Below are 25,297 nucleotides of genomic sequence, written 5' to 3'. Positions count from 1 at the left end.
TTGACGGGAGAGTATTTGGTTCATTTCAGCCCAATGATTTGAGACAAATGTATCATTTGCCCGAACCAAAGAAGAGGTATAACAAAGCATTTCTGGAGAAGTTCAGGGATGAAAATGAAACTGAATCAGCACCTATACGGGAATGGAGACAAAACCCAGCGAAACACAAGCATGAGTCCTCGGGTAAGTACTCTGTCGATTCCTTGTGTTTTCCTTATTGTTATGCTGGAGCGATGATGTGTAGGATTTGGGGGTTGCATGATTCCTCAAAATTCTCCATAGAGATGGTACCTTTAATGGAAGCGGCATGAAATAGCGAAATAATGGATTGGGGAAATATTCTATCTGATAAGTTAGCAACAGCTATTCTTGAGTTCAGAAACAAATCCCTCGTTACTCAAAGGTTCATCCCTCCATTTTAATTTAGTGCCTACATCTTAGATACTCTCTGTTTTAACTCCGAATTTCCTGTACTGGGGTGGAGATGGACTCCACATGACCCTATGCCCATTCATATCTATCACCAGAAGTTGTGGAAAGCCCATTATAAACACCACCTATATCAAATTTGCCATGGATTCATGTTACCCATTTACTATGCAATTTTTGACAAACCTGCTCCTAAGATTTCCTCACAAGCAGAGATTGACTTGACAGCCTTAGGAAGATGGTTCGGAGAAGAAAAATTTACATATGTAAGAGTTTTCGGCAGTCATGCCAGGCCTCATGTCCTCCCCTTGTATATACCCAACAAACTATTGGCTCGAGAGATAGCATATCAGCTTACATCCGAAGGAGTTACAAAGACTCTGAGGGATAAAAAGAAGCAAGTCTGGCCTCCTTTTCCTCTAAGGTGTGCCGTCTACACTCTGCATGACTACAAGCATGCAGAGAAAGAAGCAGAAAAGATAAATACACTAAATCTCCCCACTCTTCCTAATAGACAATTTGATCCAAACAAAGTCGTCTATAATGCACTAGAACAGGCAAAACTCACTAAATTTGAACATAAAACAAATGACTTTGATGACCTATTCTCCTTGACTGAGTCATTATTTCAGGCTCAAGCCCTAGCTAAAATGAGATATCACGACGACGGGTTAGTCGAATTTAACAAACTTAGAGAGCAGAGGTTGCAAACTCTGCCTCTAGATTTGTTAGCCACTGCCCCGATGACACAGTCAAGCGAGCCTGAACAGCTACTTACCAACGAACCTCCTGCTACATCAGAAATTCTTGAAGAAGTCCAGAGGAAAGAGCAGGAGGAACTCCAGAGGAAAGAGCAGGAGGAAGCGCAGAGGAAAGAACAAGAGAGAATATGTGAAGAGGAACAGAAAAGGCAGCAGGAGCAGAGCAGCAAGGATGTGAATGTCGATACCCAGATTGACCCAAGGTTGCTCCAGGAATGGTAGCAATTCGATTCAATCATAAGCAATCTAGAAAGCTCAAGAGAAGCCGATACATCCAAACAGGCTGATACACAAGATACAGCATCAAAAGAGGTTCCAAGCGAAGGAACCAGCGGTCTACCCCCTACTATAGACTTAGAAATAATTCCCAAAGATCCTTCGGATCAAATCATTTTGCAAGTGGAGGATATACCTCCATTGGATGTCTTTTACAGCCCAAAGCACAGGGTCGTAGTAAAGCGACAGCGGAAAAGGAGAAGGATTGATCAATCTTCCCTGTTCCCTGAACAAATAGTGACAGCCAACGTAGTTTGGAAGGAGGAGTTCGATCCTTCCGATGACCTCTGGAGCCTGTTCAGCGGCCACCATGGACAAGGCATCGGAAGTGAGTAATTTGTTAAAAGGAAAAGACCAGACAATCGCTTCGTTACAAGCACAGCTATCCGAGACAGAGCAGAAAGCAGAACAATTAGAACAGCAATTGTCCACGCAACAACAAGTAAATAATCAATTGAACAAACAGTTGCATGAGCAGAAACAGAAGGTAGATTTGAGTGCGATTCAAAAGCAGAAAGAATTATTGGAGGCATTAGCAAAATTGAAAACAATGAATGAACAGATGGTAAAGTCAAAAGATGAGCAAATTACTCAATTATTAGGTCAAATAGAGAAGTTCAAGAATCTTCCATAGCCTGCCGATTTCAGAGCAGAAGCACTACAGATTAATAAGGCATTGGTAACACAAATAAGATTATTATGTCATAAAATTGCTCAAGTTGAACCCTTGTGTGACATAACAGCATCAATAACCGATAAATCAGTCGATGCTAGACAAGACTTCGAGCAGGCCGATGAGACCTTAACAAATTTTCTTGATTGGCAGGACACTACTGAGGGACAGGCAACAAATTTTCCTAAAATCCTAGAATCCCATAAAGAAATTTTATTTATGGAGTGGCAGTCCCAATTGATGAAGGCAGAGAGAGCAGTTTCTAGATGCAAATTATCCACAAGTAATTTGATTGAATTAATTAACGATACTCTCTATTTATCTAATATGATCTCTCAGTGTACACCAGGAAAATTACCATCGGCCACAACATTGGAGCATTCATGTTATCAAGAGCTGGAAAAGAATGGGAGATTGATCACAGGTATTAACAGTTTAACTTGGGACACCTATTGGTTGTTCCTAGTAAAACCATACATACAGAGAGCGCTCAAGTGCCTCACAGATGCAATCGGGTGTATCATTCCCGATATACACGATGCCACCTATGCTGCTCAACTCAATTCTCGTCTCAGCCGCCCTCAAGAAGTGGAACCGATGCTAGCAATATGCCAACTTAGGTCGAAAGGCAAACAACGAGAGTGATGAATCATGCTGCCAACTACCAAATTTCTATGGGAGAGATATTCAAGATCAAGTTGTATCAATTTAGTAGCATTTTAATTTTGTAGTTAGTTAGTTTAATTAAGTATTTATAGACCCTTTCAATGCATTGGAAAGGGTCGTAAGTTTTTATATATGACTTAAACCTGAAGTTGCACTACTGTACTTCAGGCATATTTTTTATAAAGACTGGGCCAATTATTCCAATTTTGATAACGAAGCTTTTATGTGGATGTGCACTACTGCCTTTATTTAAAAGTATTTCTGAGTCGGAAGAAGGAATTCAAATTGCGATTGATGTTGGGAATGATTTGCAGCTCATATGGTACTACTATCTATGTCTGAATTCATTCTTTTTATGCAAATTGTTATTTGATCATTCTTGCTATTATTGAATATATGCATGTGTCTCAACCGCATTCTTTACACTTTCCACTATTGGATGTTTACAACGTGCTTTTCTTCTAATCATACATGTATCAGTAATATAAAACGATAAAGTGTAACAATGTTTTATTAATTACTTTGTTCAACTATTTGAACAAAGCAATTATTATATGAATGAATGTCTATGTTTATTGAATAGAGTCGTCTATATGCTTATTGATAAACAAAGATCATCAAACGTTGCACTTAAGAATAGAAGCTTCCCAGGATAAAATAGTCATTTGTATTTTCGCTTTTTAGATTAAGTCACCCCTTCATTATCACTTATTAGAAAAGCAATCACTCATCCATCCCTTTTTTATTCATTACTGGGAAACTGGTCCCATTATATCCAGTTAGAGCCACCATCCCAAATGGAAAAAGAGTTGTATTAAGGTCTGGATTGGGTGGTTATCCCCCAATGTTGATACAACGATTTTCGAGGCATCAACAGTGGGATATAGTGCCTTGACATAGGATGTGAGAGGAACCTCTATTTCAACACCAGTGGCTTTTGTTTCATGCATAATGGATCTTATTTCCGATGTTAAGGCAAGAGGGTCATCATTTTTCAACTTAAGATTGAACAAATTGATCATCAATTGAACAACTTCAAGCTCAGAGTGTGTCATATAATTCCTTCAACTTATTTAAGGCTTCCAAAGCATTTGAAAATGGTGAAATATGAAAACTCACCTCTTCATTTACTTGTAGGTTTTAACCCCATACAAAAATTATCTACAAATGAATTCTTAAAACAGAAAAATATACAATGGTGAGAACATAAAACAAATATACACAAAGATTTTCCCCTGGATCGAAAAACTGCGAATACCAGATTGATTTTTCATTATGTTCCTTTCAATGTTACAATACATATATATGCATGTCGAAGCATCCAAAACCCGATTAGAACATAACCATGGTTCCCTTGACTAGATCTACAAATACAATGGGAAAAACCCACCGTACCTTGAGTATGCACCCCATCCTTGGGTCCACCCAACTATTATTGGCTCTACATAAAATAAAATAAATTTGGGGCATTTCCCTGGACCCCATGACGCATGGAAATAATATAACACACATCCAACATTATTGACTTGCAATCAAGGCATAGCCCTTGCTGTTCTTCTTTTCCCTAATGACAAGATCCTTGTTTGAAGTAGGCTTTTCAGGTGCATTTTCTCCTTCTCCTTCACAAAATCCTTTCCAAAGTTCATTGAAAATGAGGGTTTGTTTTATCTTCTTAGACCACTCATGATAGTTCGCTTTGCCATAGAGAACTACTCCCACATTGGAGATTAGTGAATGCATCATCAAAAAATACTATATGCTTTTGATTTCCAAAATAATTGTAGCCTTACTTTTTGCCTTCTTAGAAAACTAATTTAAAAACCTCACTACCAACTTCACTCTTCGCTATACAAAATCAATAATTTAATGTAAGTATATAAACCTCCACTCATCCAATATATATTATATAACTTCCATATACCCCATATGGTAATTTCATATAATATATGGTCATTAAGAAGAGCTCAATGAATTCATGTGCCATTATGGTATATGTAAAAGCATCACATTACATACATGTGTCATGGCCCTTCCTTTTTTTTTAATCCATTATATACCATATATTCCCACCATATAAGCGAACCATTATCATTCATATCCATACCTTCAAATACATATGTTCATTTTAAATCAATGCTTTATGAAAAGGGCACACATAATAAAATCAATGCACCAAACGATGCATATGAACCATGTATGGCATTCAAAAAATGGTTTAACTCATATATGAATCCACACTCACCATAGAAACCATAAGAAGCTCAGTCTTGAATGTAGAGATGAAACTCAAAGTTTGAGCCTTTCTCATCGCACTGGAATTTCAAACCTTTGACGAGAACCATTGCAGAGCAGCAAAGATCCAACGCACATGTAGATTCTTAATGTTGTAGGAGCACGCGCACCAGAATATTCGACAATTCAATGCTTCAATGAAATTCATGGCATTCAAGGTTCAATTCTAATGCATAGGAGGAGACTTAAACACGTTGTCAAACGCAAAGAACAATCCATAGAATAATGATGGGAATAGAGGACAATAGCAAGGAATCAAAGACAAATTTTCTGTCATGGGAGAGAGGAGTTATAAGAGTAGAAGACCAAATTTCAGACTTGTGCTCTGATACCATGTTAGGCCAAGAGAGTAACTCCACAAACTAATTGTGTTTTTGCATTAATCGAGAACATGGATATATACAAGGAGAGGGATACTATTGGGATTCATCTCCCAATGTCTCTTCATCTTTAAATTTCCATTATGTTGTTATTTACAATATTTACATGGATTTCCCTGATCCCAAAGATTAGGTTTCAACACACTGCCTCCTCCTCCCTTGTTTCCTACACATGTCATAGTTTTAGTCAGCAAGCTCATCACACTATCTCTAGCACTTTCTCATTTCACTGGACCTTAAAGAGCCCATTTTTATAGCACATGTTGTAGTTATAGTGAGCAGTAGTTCCTTTCTCAGCCATTGCTGAGCTCACCTGTTCCATCCTCTTTCATCCCTTTCATAGTCCCATCACAAGTAGCTTTTTCCATGAGAAAATTCGGGGTGGAATAGATGATTTTCATATGATCTTTCCTTGTCATGAGTAAGCTTCATTGGCAGGTCTGCCTCCTCAACAAGGAAAGTTGATTCTCAAGGAATATAGAAAGGAGAAGAAGCAAAGAGTCTCTTGCAAAGAAGAAGCACAAAGAAGAACCATCATGGAGACATGGAGAGATCCCAGATCAAGACAAAATGGATACTTTTCATGATGACTCAAACATTCCAATATGGATCCAAGACCCCTTGGAGAGTGAAGATGAAGAATAAATCAAATCTATCATGAATATTGAAGACAAAGAAACAAAGACAGGAACTTGGCATTGCCACATCATCATGAAGTTCCATGTCATCATTTCCTAGTCATGGTTTGTACAAGTGTCATTATAATGTCATATGTGTCAATATGTCTTGCCACATAATGTGGAATGTAATGATGTATTTTCAAGAAATTGAAAAATGTAAATGTGTGGAAGTCAAAGAGTCACATGTGGACCAAAGAGTCATATAGAAGTTCAAAGGTCACTTAGGAGTCCAAGAGTCATGGGGGTAACTCAAGAGTCATATGGTATATGAAAGGTCATTCCTCTTGTTATAAAAGAAACGTCATAACTCAAGAAAGGGATTTTTGGAGGCTTAGGACTTTGGAGAACTAGCCTTGGATTCTTCAACTTGGCATAGGAGAGAAGATCGTTCCTTGGAGAAGAAATAAGTGACTTAATTTTCCACTATTGGGGCTAGTGTTTCACCATTGTAACCGTGTACTTGTATTTTTCACTTAATAATTGAAGCTCATTGAGGCAACACACTGTCATGCATGTATCATGAATGTTGTAAGACTATTCTTTATATGTTTGCGATATATGTTATTTTCATAAGTACTAAATAAATTGAACTAGTTCATTAGCTTTGGTGCTTACTATTGTTGAATGTGTGTTGCATTTTCTTTAATGACCATTGTGTATATGTGCACTACTTCACTAGATAACTAATGAATCTTTCCATGATCTCATGTTCCTCTCTTAGGATAGTACTATTTATTTTCTTCTAGAGACTCACTTTTGTCTCCCCTCTCATGAAGGCCTCCTTTTACACATTGCAATTCATGTTTCACAGTGTCAACTTACATGTTGATTTCAAAGGTTATGTGTGTGATCTCTTATGTTACTCATTGCATCCAAGGAAAACCTTGAGTTATGGTGGTTGGGATGATACTTCGGATGGGGCTCCTACTGCAATGGATGTTAGGTCTAATTAGGACTTCACATTATGGATACGCCCTATATGTTGGTGGGATCCAACACTGCCAATAGAATCCTGGATTAAATAATTAAAAAACCATAATTTTAGAGATCATCATGGGTCCTCAGTTACAACCTGCAAATGTTTCATCTTGCATAGTAAACAAATTTCAATTCATCATGATTTTCCTCCATTAAAGGTGTGACAATCTTCTTACATGGGAAAAAATAAAAAAGGGTAAAGAAGCTTCTATTTTAGAAGCCTCAAGAATGGTATCTATTCCAAAGCGATGGAAATTGGGCTCGAACTCCTTCTATCCTATATCTCATTCCTTCCATTACGGATCTCATTCCCTCCATTGTGGATGTCACCCCTTCCATAATGATTCTCAACTTACACTCTTTCCCTCTAAGTATGATGCAATCAAAGAGAATGTAATCGCCCCCTCCCACATTTACCCAATTTCACTGACCTGCCAAGGTAAACATGAGACGAAGAGTTAATATGACATGATTCGACCTGCAAGCTCCAGTTATAAAATTGGGGCCAACAAAGTGAAAACTCACAACATCGCTCAAGGCTACAAGAAACTTAGGGGCCAAAGGACCACCCCAGGTGACCAAACACTGAGTTGGGGCTCTTTTCACTACCCTAAGCCCACAATCACATGCATGAAAAGGCTTGGGTGTGGTTATAGACCTCCAACCGCATGCACAACACTGCCTCCATGCAGTTATAACCCAAAATCTCCAGTTCAGAGGGTGTGGTCCCAAAATCTGAGCCACTTTTCTAGGACAACCTCCAAACCACTATCCAGAACTTCCTATAACTTCTCAAACTGATAAAAGACACAATGACAAAGCTTTTCATACAAAACTTGAACAAGCACTGACCCAGGACATTCCTAATTGATAACACACATTTCATCAAACACATGAAAAACATGTAAGCTACAGGTCATGAATGCATATATGATCATATTAGTCTGAGATTCATCTGAGAAACACCAAGAAGGATTTCTACCCTTTCCACATAGCTTCAATAACCCTTATTAGTCCATACATTCATCAACCATTTACTAACTTATCAAAGCATGACCAAGAGCCATAGATAAAACATATTACAAAACCATGCTTATAACGAGCATATAATCAGAATATTAACCATGACAGAACAACTATCAAGATACATAATAAAAAGTACAAGTAATCACAAATCAAAATAGAGAAATGTCTCTTACTAACATATACAAAATTCAACCAAGTCAATGACTTCCACGTACCGCTCGACCATAGATTAAGCTGAACCAAATCTATATTTTATCCAATCACCCTCGTGCCATATTCCAAGCATGAATGTGGGATCTCATAGGATAAACCAAGACATAAACAACCTAGGGAATCCAGAGGTTAAATCACCCCCACCCTCAAACTACTGCAATCTCTCCAAAACTGGTCAAGAGATCACAAACCAAAACAAGCTTGGATGCCTCAGAATTCCTTCAACATCCCTTGAGGAATTTTCCCGTCTCCACCCACCTTTAGAGGGCTTCTCATAGAAAACCATATCCACCCCCAACCCTTGGGAATTTTCCTGATACCACATCACCTGAATCCAAAATGTTTCAGTAATCGAAAGCTTAACAAGAAATGAATCCCATCACACCATGGTTATCAAGGAAATGGAAAGGAAAAGCTGAAATAAATGTAAACCCGAGAAAAACCCATGCCAATGATAGAAAATGAACCAAATAAACAAATGCATGTACCACGCATTCATACCTCAGCTAGGAAATCAAACATGTGACCTGTTACCTGCAAAATCCTCCTGCTGAAGCTCTTGATCCAACCTTCTCCTTGTTTTCCTTGCTTTTCATTTTCTTCCTTTTCCTTCTTTCTTGCTTGCTTTATCCTCTTGGTGCTCTTTGTTGGGCCTCCAATTTGTCATGATTTTTCTAATCAAACCATCCATTTTTGCATCATTCCACTCACCCATTGTCATCATTCTTAACCATATTTCTTCATAAAAGCACCAAATTTTGGCATACATGTTTACATGGTTTATTATTATTATTTGCATTATTTTTAATGAGTTAAGAAGAACTTTTCTTGGTTTTACTATTGATAGTTTTGTCAGTGCAAGTTTCTGCAACTCAGTCAAGTTTCCGTAGCTATCTCCATGGTTGAGGTAGTAGCAACACTCTAAAAAGAAAATATGACACATGGACATTGTTTCTAAAGGTTCCAATATGGATTTTTTATTGGTTAAATTCCACCCATCTCACACATATGGACCTCCAACATCAAATCAAAGGAAATGCATAGCAGTTTTCCCTAGTCAACTTCAATTGTGTTTTATGAGCAAATGAAAGTGAATTTCGGAAAAATAAAACATTTGTTTTGTTCAACATAGGCCCAATTAGGTTCCTACTGATATGTTTTCTCAAATTCTTTATCATTTGAGATATTTGTGAGATTCTTTGGAGCCATATTTTTCATATTACGTGGATAAATGGTTTTTCAATTCATCATTTAATGCACAGTCAACAAAGAGGCCAAAACGAGCTATTATTTAGCAAATTTGTAGCAAGAAGATCATTATGAATAGATATGGGCTCATCTTTTATCCTAAAACCCTTCAAAACATATTTTCTTTTATTCTCAAATTGATTTTTTGAGATCTCATGGCCAAAATTCATGCAATGAAATTATGAGTTTCTAGTTTCTTCAAAAATCTATAAAACACTGTAATCTATTTCATAAAGGAGGAGATTTTCAATGTACTAAGCTCAGGTATGAAGTTGTAATTATTTTTTAAAGTTATCATTGTGAAAACTTTGTTTACACGCTGCAAATAATACAAACTTTGTCCATGGCATTCATGTAATTGTTAATTGGCAATTCTTTTCTCTTGATCTGAATTTTCAACACCTCGTAGTCCTTAGGAGCCCCCCTAGAGATCTGTGAGATAGTGTAGATGTTTTCATTTATTTCATTTAAATTCTTTATGCTCTACACTTAAATAACAACTCTATTTCATTTTAATGCTTTGTTGCTTTAGATTGAATTCATTTCATTATGTTTACTTGTTTGGCTCTGTTTTTCCTACATGACAAGCATTCGTTAAAAGACTTAAAATAAACAAAGAGATTTACTTTGACCTTCTTTTTCTAGCTTGGTCTTAGATTTATGTTTAATAGATTATGATTTTCTCTAGTTCAAGGTCATTCATCATAAGATTCGTTATTCCTGCTTTCTAGAACTATTTCCACAATAATGATAGTCGAAGTTTATTTTTCAAGTCTCATAGATTAACGTTTCCCTTAATTCATAGACTAAAATTGCTTTTTGAATTTGATAGATTAGGATTTCCTTTGAATTTAGTAGATTAGTTTTGATTTCAAGCATAATAAACTAGACTTGATTTTAATAAATTAGACTAGCATTTGCTTTTATGATTAATAACATAGAATTTCAAGAGCTTTCATAGTTTAGAATCGATTTTCTTTGAATCTCCTTACAATTCAATTCTCAATTTGATGTGTTTATTAGATAGAGTCTTTGAGAGAAAACATGTTCATGTGCTTACCAAGATCTCATAAATAGAATTTAATTTCTTTTTGAAGTTTCCAATTCATTTTATTTATGCATAAATATTGAAAGCTAATCACCTTGCACATACAGTGTAGTGTACTTCGCAAGCTCATGTACTCGGATTGACATATAAATGCAAGTAATTTAACAATCAAGTAAATTATCCAACATTTTTGCGTCGTGGCTGGGGAAGTATACATAGGTGTTAGCTTTCAATTTCATCTCATTCTTAGTTGCATCCATTTAGTTGCATAAGACTAATTTCATTTTAGTACATCCTAAAAGTAGATTCATTTAAAAAAAAAAAACAAAAAAACTAAAACAAAAACAAAAATAAAAAAAAACTCCAATCACCTACCACCCCCACTAAATCATGTGGTGTAGTAAGAGCCACACATACACATCATGAATTCCTAGTTTTGCAGATAGAAGAAGAGGTGACAAAGGAGGTAAAAGAAATGGCTAGAGATGTTGACAATGAGGAAGATCCTTTTGGATTTCCCATTGAAGAAACTAATATCAATGTTCATATGAATAACATCCCTCCATCTGTGCTTCCTAACTTCAAAGGTATGAGATCACAAGACCTGGAAACCTTTCTTTTTGAATTGGAAATAATTTGTAGATCTTATCGCTACTCATTACATATTCAAAAATTGAATTTGTTTCCGACAACATTGAAGGATAGAGCTCTTAGATGGTTCATGACTTTAGGAACAAATTCTATAAGGACATGGGATGATATGAAAAGAGTATTTTTGGAAAAATATAAATATTATTGCATACACCATGACCTTAGAAATGAAGTCTTTAAGATGAACCAAAAAGAGGATGAAAGCCTAGAATATTTAGTGGAGAGATTTACTTATAATGTCAAAAGATCTAAATTGCATAATTAGGACCAAACACATTAAAAACTCTCTTACTAAAAGATATAAGGGATGAATGGATTGATCTTCTTAACTTGGTGGGAAAAGGATATGTCTCTCAATTGTCATTTCAAGAGATTTGTGAACTATGCAAGAACATATCAAGAGGAAAAGCAAAGTATGGAAGATCCCCTCAGGATCCAGTTATGGAAAGAGTAAGTAAGTTGACATCAGTATTGGTAAGTCAAACTGAACTTAACAATTTGCTAGACATTTTTGGTAATTTAAATGAACAAATTGATATGCTAAGAATGAAAAACAAGCAAAAAGTTGAGAATGTTGCTTCATTTATATTTTGCCCTAAATGCAAAAATAAACATCTTTTGCATGAATGTCCACTTGATAACATTAAAATTCGTGAAGTTGGTGCAGGATTACATACTACTAAAGAGTGTCCATCATCACCAAGGTTAAAGGTAGTTTATCAAGGAGAAAATAAAATAGTGGAGCAATCCTATTATGTAGCTCCAAGAAGACCATAGCAACCTCATCAAACTGGCATGGTGCAAAATCTTAATTCTCAATTTCAGGGTTATGCACAACAATCTCAAAGTAATTGGAAAACACCCTTGCCTTGGAAACCTTGGACATCTCAATCCCAACCTCAAAACCAACCTTGGAAACCTTGGTCATCTTAATCCCAACCTCAAAATCAATATTGGCAATAAGGTTGGCAAGGGCCTTATAGAGAAAATCCACCATATCCTCAATATTTTCCTCACTATCCTTAATACCAACATCAATGTTATCCATACCATTCGCCTCCACCACAACATCAATTTCACCCTTAGTTGATCTCAATTCTACCTTTCCCATTACCACACACACAACCACCCCAAAGACCCATTCCCACTCCACTACCTGCACAACCATTTCAAATCTCCAATAATAAAACACCTCAATCTACTTAAAATGTGGAGGTATTGCAAAAATGATGTCCAACTATCATTGACGAAAAAAACAAGAAGAAGAAGATTCAGATAAGGTCCATGAATCATGGATGCCCATTAAAGAAGAGCAATTGTTAAAACCTGAGATTGAAAAGCTCATGCATGCCTATCATCGGATTCAATGAATGGGTATCACATCTCTGAAGACGTGCATGGCATGATAGCAAGAAGCCAAGGAAGACAAGATTACAATGAATCTTGGTTCAAAATAGCCATCGGATCCTAGTACTCAATTCCTTAGTATTTTCTGACATCATCTCTATCAAGGAAGTTGGTCTCTCATATACTAGTACATATAAAAGAGTATATTTGAAACCTTCATATGAGTTTATCTATCATCTTGTTGCACACCTGGTTCCATTGGAAGTATTCATATACTTGAATGAGATTTATTTTTCAAGTACAGTAGGACATATAAAAAATAAATAAATAAAAAATATAGAGAAAAATAAGTCCTATTGTGAAAACCAGCTTGCTAGCGCAATTGGACATGAGATTTGCTTGAAAACTAGGGAACTGGCGAGAAAAGTTCACAATAAGTTCTGCAATTTTATGATGGTTTCAATCTTTTATTATGGTTCTTCAAATCATTTTTGGTTCTATGCTCGAGTTGGCTAATGTGGGATTCCTTAAGGCCCACCTTCCAATAGATCTTGTCCCATCAACCTCAACACCTTATCTGGGATCAAGATCAGAGATTATTTGGAGTGCCTTGGAACTTGCATACATCAATGGAAAGCCTCCTCGTTGACAACAATGGGAATACAACAATATCTCTTGATTGTCTTGCAGGTGAATCAATTTCAACACATTCATTCGTCTCTCTCAAGATGCACTCAGGTACCTTGACACTCATTTACATTATCAGTGAGTTGTCTCACATTGGTTAACGATTTTCATCATTGATCGGTAATCCAATGATTTATTTCCATGCTTGACTTTGGCATATTCATTCGCATGGTAAGAATTGTACCATGAATTTTGTTTTTGATGAAGACTATATTGTTTTATGGAATCAACAATAACTTGCAGCAATACATTTTATTAGTTTCGTGTAGTAGCATGTTCATCTTGTTTTCATTCAACAGCAACATGATGGCACCACTACAACTCTTTTTCATTCATTTCATTTTTAGGGAAAATAATAAAATTGGGTTTATTTCAGTGAATATGCGTAATGTCTCATGGTTTCTACTTCAAGACGCGGTACACAATCTAAATCAACAATTCAAACTCGGAGAAAACAAATTTATGCAAAAATTGAAATTTTTTGCAACAACTATAGAAAGTTGCAGTTTCTACAGCTATTGCAGTAACAACCTACATTTTTGTTGTAGGAGCTTGTTCTAGAGGCAGTTTTGGCACAAATATTGCAAGAGATTGGAGCAAAAAAAAAAAAAAAAATGATCTACTAGGTTTTCTCATAATATGGTCAATTGAGTCATTCACGGGTAGAATTCCAAAAAAGTGTTCCAGGACTTTTCAGTGGGTTTTAAGGCATATTTTTATTTTTCACCATTGTGCACAAATTACGCCAGATTTCGGTATTTTTGCACGACAATATCTTTTCTTCATCAAAATGGGATTCTGAAGGCATGTGGTGGTAAAAAGGGTAAAAATACACCATTTCCCTTTTGAAGCACTCAATTTGGCCTTAAAATGAGTTCATGGCATATGTTTTTGTTGCAACGTTGGGTAGAGTGAATGGTGAAATAAGGAAGAAATTGATTTGACCATATCTTGAAAATTGTGCATCCGTTGGTCCTTAATTTTATTATGGTAAATGCGTCAAGGTAGGGTAAATAAATACACAACATTTCAAGAAATTGGTGACTTTCACCTACAACCATTTCTCTATTTTCTCAAGATCCGTGTGCCCATTGGCTGAGATATTTTGTGGGAAGATGCATAAAACTAATGGTAACAACCTCAAAACAATTCAAGAGAATCTGATTTTTCATTTGAGAGATATTTGAAAAAAAATGTCTGCTACAAGAAGGGGATAAAATCTATGGAACAAGGTCAAAGTGATGACCAACGCATCATGCAACAATAGAGTACTTGAGCCAAATTAACACCTATAGCCCCTACTTTAGCGTTTCAATTTCTTAAAAAGGTAAACTTCTCATAAAACTAGCATTAGACTATTTAATTTTTTAAAAGTTTTGGAAATTGTAATAAGAAAGCTATTGAAAACATGTGATCTATGTATTTCAACCTATCATATTCACATTCTTCAAACCATTTTTTTTTCAATCCTTCATCCCTATTCTACTATTTTCAGCCCTCATACCTTATTGAATGCTCTACCAATGTTGTTATGATTGAGCCCCATACTATGGTTGCATAATCTTTTCATGGGATCTTATGCTTACCTTTTCTCTTCTTGCTGCCATATAAATTAATTCATACTTCTTAGATGAACAATTTGACCTTTTGGCCTTCATTCATGCTTTCCTTAACGGTCCATCAACATGAAATTCTTGAGAAAAAGAATTATTTATAGATATAGCAAGCTTGACTTCATAGTACATGTTTGTAGTCTTCAGTTGTGTTATATTCTTTCCACGACTAGCCTCAATAGTTAAGCTGGGGGGTTAGAGGGGGGGCGAAGCTCCCCCTTTGTTGCATCGAGTGCAGTAGGGGGGTCACAGGGGGGCTGGCAGCCCCCCTCTACGGGGTTGGGGGCAGCGCCCCAGGGAATTTTTTTTGGACCCTATATTAGGTGGGCGAACTTACCTATGTTTTTGTGCATGGATATCGCACATGGTTTTGGGCGCGATGGTTTTTGGTTCATGGTATTTTGTAGATCCAGTCAAGGGAACTACGGTTCTGTTCTAATCTAGGGTTAATGGATTGGGGTTTATAGATGCTTCGGCATGTATATATATGTATTGTAACATTTAAAGGAACATAATGAAAAATCAACATGGAAGTCCCAGTTTTGGGATCCAAGGTAAAATCTCTGTGTATATTTGTTTTATGTGTTATGCTCTCATCGTTGTTTATTTTCTGTTTTTAGAATTCGTATGCAGGTAATTTCTATATGGGGTTAAAACCTACATTTGGTATCAGAGATTTTTTGGCTTCAAGGGGACGCCCTAACTACTAAGGGGTTTTGCTCAGGCTTGTGGTAGACCCTATTCAGTGGGAGATCTGTGGGATCAATTCTTGTGGTGAAAGAGGATGGCGAGTAGTGGAAATATAGAGTTCAAGAAATTTAATTGTCAGAGTTTTGAGTTGTGGAAACTCAAGATGGAGGATCTGTTGGTGGATAAAGATCAGTGGATCGCAGTAGATTTGAGTACTAAACCAACAACAGTGTTCGATGAAGAATTGAAGAAGTTGGATCGAAAGGCAAAAAGCACAATATGATTATGTGTCTCAGATTTAGTATTGTTGAATGTATCAGGGGAAGCTACAGTGAAGGCTTTGTGGGAAAAGTTAGGGACTTTGTACCAATCTAAGTCTCTGGTGGATAAATTGTTCCTATGGAAAAAGTTGTATAACCTAAGGATGAAAGATGGAGACTCGGTGACAGAGATTCTGAACGCATTTAATACTGTGGTAAGCTAGTTATTATCTATCGATATTAAAATTTTAGCTAAAGATAAGTGCATCAGTTTGTTGTGTTCTCTACCAAATTCATGGGATAGTATGGTTGTTGCAGTAGGTAGCAATGCAACTTCCTTGCAGTTTGATGAAATAGTCTCATCCTTGCTGATGGATGAGATGAGCCGGAAAAATATGGACAGCCAAAATGGTGATGCCTTGTCTATACGAGGACGGTCCCAGAACAAAAACAAAAATAAGTCATCGAGTGGGAGATCTAAATCTCCAGGAAAACCTGTAAAGGTGTGTTGGAAATGTGGAAAGGAAGGGCATTACAAAAGGGATTGTAAATATAAAGCTCCTGAGAAAGGAAAGGGATCTGATGATGCTCCTTCTGCAGATGAAGGTGGAGATGTGTACATGGATTCTTCTTCAAGTATACATGTATATCATGAGGCATGGTTGATTGACTCAGGTGCATCCTTTCACTTCACTCCCATAGAGAATGGTTCTGCGAGTATCAAAATTATGATGCTGGTGATGTCTTCTTAGGGGATGACAGGAAGGCTAGAATCATTAGTCATAGAAAAGTCAAGTTGAAGTTGCAAGGTGGAAGGGTTAGAACACTTCTAAGTGTTCTACATATTCCTGCATTAGCCAGAAATCTTATTTCTGTAAGCAAGCTAGATGATGCAGGTGTAAAAACAGAGTTCAAGAAAGATACCTGCAAGATGGTTTGGGGAGCACTGGTATTGATGCGGGGAGTTCGGATTGGAACTCCGTACAAGCTGCAAGGTAGCACTGTTATTGATGGGTGCAATGGTTCTATGGTTCCTAGAAGTGGAGCAAAAAATCTAGTGGTCTCTGGAGAAAAGACCATGCTATGACATTAAAGGCTTGGAAATATTGGAGAGAAGGGCCTTTGAATACTTCATGGTAAAGGTATGGTAGAAGGTATATCTAATAGCTCTCTGGATTTTGATTTTTGTAAAAATTGTGTATATGGGAAGCAGAATCGGGTGAGTTTCCCCTCTGGTGGTAAGAGGGCGAAACAAATATTAGAGCTTGTGCACAGTGATGTGTTTGGACCTGTGTCGGTTCCATCACTGGGTAAGTCTATGTACTATGTATCATTTATATATGACTTCTCAAAGAATACATGCATATATTTCCTCAAGAAGAAATCTAAAGTCTTTGACACGTTTAAAGAATTTAAGGCTCTGGTGGAAAACTAGATAGAGAAGAAGATAAAGTTGTTGAGGACAGATAATGGTGGAGAGTTTTGCAAGAAGGAATTTGAAGAGTTATGTAAGAAGTGTGGTATAGCACAGAAAAAGACTACTCCATACACACTTGAGCAAAATGGAGTTGTAGAAAGAGTGAACAAGACATTGATGGAAAGGGCAAGAGGCATGCTCAGTGGTGTTGGGTTAGGACAGGAATTCTGGGCAAAGGCAGTGGAGACTGCATGTTACCTGGTCAACAAATCACCTTCATCAGCGTTGGAGGATAAGACTCCACAAGAGGTATGGACTGGTAAGAAACCTTCTCTTTCACATCTGAAGGTATTTGGATGTGATGCATATGTACATGTTCCAAAGGAGAAAAGAAAAAAGTTGGATAGTAAATCTGAAAAGTGCATCTTTATTGGGTATAAGGATGGTTTAAAAGGTTATAAGCTTTGGAACCCAGTAACAAGGAAGGTTGTGTACAGCCAAGATGTGGTGTTTAGAGAGGTGAAAGATGTTATTAAACATGAAGTCCTACCAAAGGAACCTAAGAAGATAGAGTTTGAGCTAAAGGAGGAAGAATCAAACTCTACAGCAGAAGAGGAATCAGAAGATGAAGAGCCACAAACTCCGATTGTGAGAAGATCAGTTGGAGAAATAAGGAAACCATAAAGGTATAGTCCATCTGCTTTCTGTTCAAATTTTGATTTATCTATTACTGATGATGATCCCAGAACTATGAAGGAAGTAGTAGATTCAGAGGACAGAAAACTCTGGAAAGAGTCCATGGTTGATGAAATGGCATCTTTGCACAAAAATGAGGATTGGGATATGGTGGAGTTGTCGACTGGAAGGAAACCCATTGGCAGAAAATGGGTGTTCAAGGATAAGATTAATGTAGAAGGAAAGGTGGAGAAAGCTCGGTCGGTAGCAAAAGGTTATTCCCAGGTGTCGGGAATTGATTTTGGTGATATTTTTTCTCCTATTGCCAAGGTAGCTTCTATTAGATTACTTTTATCTATTGCTACTGCTTTTGATTTTGAGGTAGAACATATGGATGTGAAGACAACATTTCTTCATGGGGATCTAGAAGAAGAGATCTACATGAAGTAACCTGAAGGCTTTGCGGTGAAGGGTAAGAAAGAACTAATATTCACATTAAAAAAGTCTTTGTATGGGTTAAAACAATCACCAAGGATGTGGTATCAGAAATTTGATACATTTATACGGGGACTTGGCTTCACCAGAAGCAAAGTATATCACTGTGTGTATTTTAAATTAATTAGCGGATGTGTTATTTATCTGGTCTTGTATGTGGATGATATGTTGCTGGTTGGAAATGAAAAAAAAATTATCCAGTATTTGAAGACCAAATTGTCCTCCAAATTCAACATGAAATATCTTGGTGCTGCAAACTATAGTTTGGTAATGGAAATTAAATGAGATCAGGCAGAGAGGAAGCTTTGGTTAAACCAAAGTAAGCATATCGAGGCAATACGATAGAGGTTTAATATTCAAGATAGTAAACCGGTGAAGGTTCCTATTCATGTAGGTGTAAATTTATCTGTTGAACAGTGTCCCAAGACACAAGAAGAGGAAGAGGACATGTCTCGTGTCATATATGCAAGTGCAGTCGGTAGCCTGATGTATGCAATGGTCTATACTAGACCAAACATTGCACATGCAGTGGGAATATTGAGAAGGTTTATGTCAAAACCAGGGAAGGAGCATTGGATAACAGTGAAGTGGGTTTTCAGGTATTTCCATGGCACTAGTGATTATGGTTTGTGCTACCAAGGAAGAGGAGGCTTGGACAAAGTTTTGGACATCCATGGCTTTGTTGATGCATACTGAGCTGGGGATCTGGATCAGAGAAGATCTACAAGTGGGTATGTGTTTAACCTATTTTGAGGTGAAGTCAGTTGGATGAGTAAGATAAAATTTGTAGTGGCATTGTCAAATACAGAGGTAGAATACATGGCATCCACTCATGCAAGAAAAGAAGCGGTTTGGTTGTAGAGATTGTGTTCAAGTATGGGGTTAGTCAAGCGAACTATAGGGATAGACTGTGACAGTCAAAGTGCAATTTTCTTGGCAAAGAACCCTACTTATCATTCAAAGACAAAGCACATTGATGTTCAGTATCACTTTGTGAGGGATATGGTAGAGGACAAAAAGGTGTTGCTGGTAAAGGTGGACACTTCAAAGAATACTACAAACGCATTGACAAAGTCTGTGAGCACTGAGAAGTTCTATTGGTGTAGAGAAACAATGGGCATTGCAGGGCTGGATCAATGGCTAAGCTCTCTTGTGGACCCTGTGGAAAGAAAAAAAGTGAGAGAATGTTGGGTTGTGTTATATTATTTCCACGACTAGCCCTAGTAGTTAAGCCGGGGGGTTAGAGGTGGGGGCAGAGCTCTCCCTTTGTTGCGCTGGGCATAGCGGGGGGGTCACAGGGGGGGCGGTAGTCCCCCCTATCAGGGGGTGGCAGCCCCCCTATACGAGGTCCGGGGCAGCACCCTAGGAAAAAAAAAATTGGACCCTATATTAGGTGGGCAGACCTACCTATGGTTTTGTGCATGGATGTCGCACATGGTTTTGGGCACGATGCTTTTCAATCCATGATATTTTGTAGATCCGGTCAAGGGAACTAGGGTTATTTTCTAATCCAAGTTTAATAGATTGGGGTTTATGGGTGCTTCGACATGTATATATAGGTATTGTAACATTGAAAGGAACATAATGAAAAATTAATCTGGTAGCCCTGTTTTGGGATCCAACGAAAAACCTCTCTGTATATTTGTTTTATGTGTTATGCTCTCGCCATTGTTTATTTTCTGTTGTTAGAATTCGTATGCAGGTAAGTTCTGTACGGGATTAAAACCTACATGTAGCACATGATCAAAAGGTGGTGTTCTGTTTACATATAACATTCATGGTGCACATGGATATCATTCATTATTTGGGTTGGAAAGCACATGGATGTCGTAGTAGTCATATTGATGCATTCCTCACAATATGGTATGTTTTATATTCTATCAAGGATTAAACAATTTGTGCACAATTGAGTAAGTGACAAAAACTTGATAATTGTTTCTAAGATTGAATTTGCAAAGGCTTTAACAACAATGACAAGTACTTGGATATTCTACTGTATGGACACCCTTGTCTTTCACACAAGTTGTATATGATAATGTGATAGAGATTAATAAGTAATGCAGATATGTTTGTTTTACTAAAGATGAACAAATCAACAGGCATTATATCATTCATGAGTAGCATACTATGGCAAGAATTTCAACAAGAGGATGGATAGCTCTTCTTTTTCATTTTGCAACTATCAAGAAACAAGTGTGGAAACAAAGAGTTTTTCTACAAGATGTGTAATTTTGGAGAATGAATTCATTGGTTCATTGAACAAGAGAGAAAAACAAATATTACTAAGATAGATGATCTACACCAATCCCTTGGAGCTTTGGTCAAGGATTCAGTTGAAATGAAAAAAATAAAGGATTACCAAGAACTAGTTGAACTGTGAAATTTTGCAAAGATTTGTTTGCATGAGGACACGAAAAATCTCAGGTGTGGGGGAATGTTGGGCCTCCAATTTGTCATGATTTTGCTAATCAAACCATCCATTTTTGCATCAATCCACTCACCCATTGTCATAATTCTTAACCATATTTCTTCAAAAACGCACCAAATTTTGGCATACATATTTACATGGTTTATTATTATTATTTCCATTATTTTTAATGATTAAAGAAGAACTTCTTTTGGTTTTACTAATGATAGATTTGCTAGTGCAAGTTCTAAAGCTCAGTCAAGTTTCTGTAGCTATCTTTTTGGTTGAGGTAGTAGCACAACTCTAGAAGGAAATATTACACATGGACATTGTTCCTAAAGGTTCCAATACGTATTTGTATTGGTTAAATTCCACCCATCTTGCATGTATGGACCTCCAGCATCAAATCAAAGGAAATACGCAACATTTTTGAACAGTCAAATTCAACTGTGTTTTATGAGAAAATGAAAGTGAATTTCAGAAAAAAAAAAACATGGGTTTTGTTCAACATAGGCCCAATTAGGTTCTTTGTGAGAATTTTTCTCAATTTTGTTACCATTTGAGATATTTACGAGGTTCTTTCAAGCCTTATTTTGTATATTACGTGGATAAACAGTTTTTCAATTCATCATTTAATGCACAATCAACAAAGAGGCCAGAACGAGCTTTTCTTTAGCAAATTCGTGGCAAGAAGATCATTATGAACATATATGGGCTCATCTTTTATCCTAAAATCCTTCAAATCATATTTTATTTTATTATCAAATTAATTTGTTGAGATCTCATGGTTAGAATTCATGCAATGAAATTCTAAGTTTCTAGTTGTTTCAGAATTCTATAAAACACAATAATCTATTTGATAAAGGAGGAGATATTCAATGTATTAAGCTCAGGTCTGAAGTTGTAATTACTTTTGAAATTTATCATTATGAAAAATCTGTTTACACGTTGCAAATAATACAAACTATGTCCATGGCATTCAGGTAATTGTTAATTGGCAATTCTCTTCTCTTGATCTGAATTTTCAACACGTCATAGTCCTCCTCAGGAGGCCCCCTAGAGATCTGTAAGAATAGTGTAGATGCTTTTAATTTCTTTCATTTAATTTATTTTTTCTCTACGCTTAAATAAAAACTTTATTTCATTTTAATTCTTTGTTGCTTTAGATTGAATTCATTTCATTATGTTTACTTGTTTGCCTCTATTTTTCCTACAAGACAAGCGCTTGTTAAAAGAACAAAAACAAAAAAGAATATTTACTTTGAATTTCTTTTTCTAACTTAGTCTCAGATTTATGTTTAATAAATTATGATTTTCTCTAGTTCAAGTTCACTCATCATAAGATTCGTTATTCCTTCTTTCTAGAACTATTTCCATAATAATGATAATCGAGGTTTATTTTGCAAGTCTCATAGATTAGTGTTGCCTTTATTCATAGACTAAAGTTGCTTTTTAAATTTGATAGATTAGGATTGCCTTTGAATTTAATAGATTAGTTTTGATTTCAAGCATAATAAACTAGATTTGATTTTAATTAAAATAGACTAGCATTTTATTTTATGATTAATAGCATAGAATTTCAAGAGCTTTCATAGTTTATAATCATTTTGATTTGAACCTCCTTACAATTCAATTCTCGATTTGATGTTTTTATTAGATAAATTCTTTGAGAAAAAACATGTGCATGTTCTTACCAAGATCTCATGCATAGAATCTAATTTATTTTTGAAGTTTTGAATTCATTTCATTTATGCATAAATATTGAAAGCTAATCTCCTAGCACATACGGTGTAGTGTCCTTCACAAACTCGTGTACCCGAATTGACATATAAATGCAAGTAATTTAACAAACAATTAAATTACCCAACAGTCTTCTCTCTCTTTGAAATTAATTCCAAAGCCAAACTGACAAAAAGCTGTGAATTGATCCTCATAAGATTTTTTACCATTGAAGCCTCTATTTTCTTCATTTTCCATAATTTTCCTTTTAATTTCCCTCTCATGCAAATTTGTGTCTCTTCACCTTCTTTTCTCCTATTTTCCTTTATTTCTCATAATTAAATTCCAATGAATGCCTCTTTTCCTTTGCCAATTTCCTTAACCATTAATAAACTAAAAGTGATGCCTATTGTAATGCTTTCCCAACATTCAACTTGGAGTATGTGTCCCATGACCTTAGTCTTATTTTTCCTTTATTAACCTTTATTACATGAAATTCAACCCGGGGTTGTTAAAAACCCCTCCTACTTAGGGTAACACGTTCCTCTTAACACCTATGACAAGCAAACCGCTGAAAAGAAAACATACTGCCCATGGAGATTTATAAGACAGCTCGATGTAGTATTTATAATGAACAACTACTGCAAACCATGACCAAAATAACAAACATGACAATCGTACTGCTTGTTGGAGCTTTATAACATAGCTCATCGTGGTACTTACAACCATATACATATATACATACATATACCAAAACTCATTTTCTCAAACCAATAAATAATGAAGGATACAAATCTCACCTCGGATTAGCCATCTCCCATGTAGCTTCACCGGGCCCAAATTGCTTCCATTTCTTTTTAATTGCTTGATTGCTTGGTTTTGGAGCATGATTTGTTTTTGCTGTAATATGCATTATGGTTCTAGATCAAATTCTCCCTCTAGTTCCACTTGCAATACGAACTAGTCAATACAATGATCAACACCTTGGACATACTTCTTGTTATCTCTTAGAGAAAAACTTGGCTGTGGGAAAATCTCTAAGGTAACCTCAAACCACTTTGAGTTTGAAAGTTGGCCCTTTCAGCCTGCAGAGGGATCTCTCCCTAAAACTTAGCTATCTAATGTCATAGTGGTAGAGGGTTTGCAATAAGTCCTATGGCCAGATTTATTTAAGAAAAATTGAGGTTGGTTGGACTGTAGGAAAATTTCACCATTGGGCATGGAGTCTGACCAATTATGGCTTATATAATCATAGGTTTAGTGAGAAAACATCACAAAACCGAGGCAGTAACAATTCCTTTGATAATTTTTAGGAAAATTGGAGGATAGTGGAGGAAAACAGTACAATATATATGTGGAAAAATAAGCATTTAAATATCTGAAACATAAGAAAATGGAGCACAACAATATGAATTCTAAATTCAGCACTTAACATTCAGACATTGAATAAAGTATTACACCAAGAGACAGACAGGGAGTTATGACACAGGAATTTCTGCAAAACTACTCACATTGATTGCTTTATTATAATTTGATCACACAATACATAAAAAGGATAATTTCAAATAAGTTCCAAACCTTGTTCCTTCTTCAGAAATTGTTATATAGAGACTATAATAGATAAAAAAGGTTTCTAGCTTATCCTTAATTATAATCTGCGAAAAATAAAAGAGATAAAGTGTATCTCTCAAATACATGCATATAGAAAACTTCCTAATCATATTTGAACCTAAAGATCATGTTGTTACTAGAGTCATGACTGGAGATAAGGATCAAAAAGTCAAATTCGATGAGGTGGCATCCAAGTCAACAACTATCCATGAGCTTTTTCATCACGATTTCCTGAAAAATAGGATCCAGTGATCCCTTCGAAAACCCAAAACCGTGATAGTTGTTACAAAACTGAGAGATGTTTTTTTAAATTGATCTGTTGTGGATAAAAACCACTCTTGGTTTGAAAAAAAAAATCTCATTTGTTCAGGATCTGATTTGAAAACAGTTACGACAACAAAATTGCAAAATCTTGAAAAACAACCTTCAAATATCCCTTCGAATATTTCAAACGCAACACCTGTTGGAAAACCGAGAGATTTTTTTTTAAATGGGTCTGTTGTGGATAAAACCTCCTTCAAATTTGGAAAAATTATTTCCATTTATTCATAAACCACTCCCAAATTTACTGCATTTTATAGGAAAAAAATAAATAAAAACAAACATTTTGTCAAGTAAAAACAAATATGTTTTGGCACCTTTTCCCTTTGACTATTGAGCTTGTGTCATAAATTCCACCGTCCAGAAACACATGCAATGGAGATGGGAGTGGGATTTGATTACAAGAATGTGGGATAACAATTGTTTTACTTTGGCGGATAAAACAATACAAATGATTAACTCTGCACAACTTTTAACTCATGGTAATATAAGTACTTCCACCATCCAGAAACAATTGAGATTAACCATGCTATTCCATTGGTGCATTTCTTTGGTCATGAAAAAGTTTGAATTTTGTACTTGGCATTGATTTTCCAGCAGTCAACTTTTAATTGAATGTCTTCATAAATTCACGATGCTACTTTTGTTGTCAGCACAATTTTTTATTTTCAAATGCACAATAACGCTAACAATCCCATTTTCAGCATTTTAACATTGTTTTTTACAAATCGATG

Source organism: Pinus tabuliformis, chromosome 4_1 (assembly GCF_031772625.1).
Source record: "Pinus tabuliformis cultivar Carrire ecotype Pingquan chromosome 4_1, CPIR1, whole genome shotgun sequence".
Taxonomy (NCBI): domain Eukaryota; kingdom Viridiplantae; phylum Streptophyta; class Pinopsida; order Pinales; family Pinaceae; genus Pinus; species Pinus tabuliformis.
Note: the sequence above shows the minus strand (reverse complement) of the source record.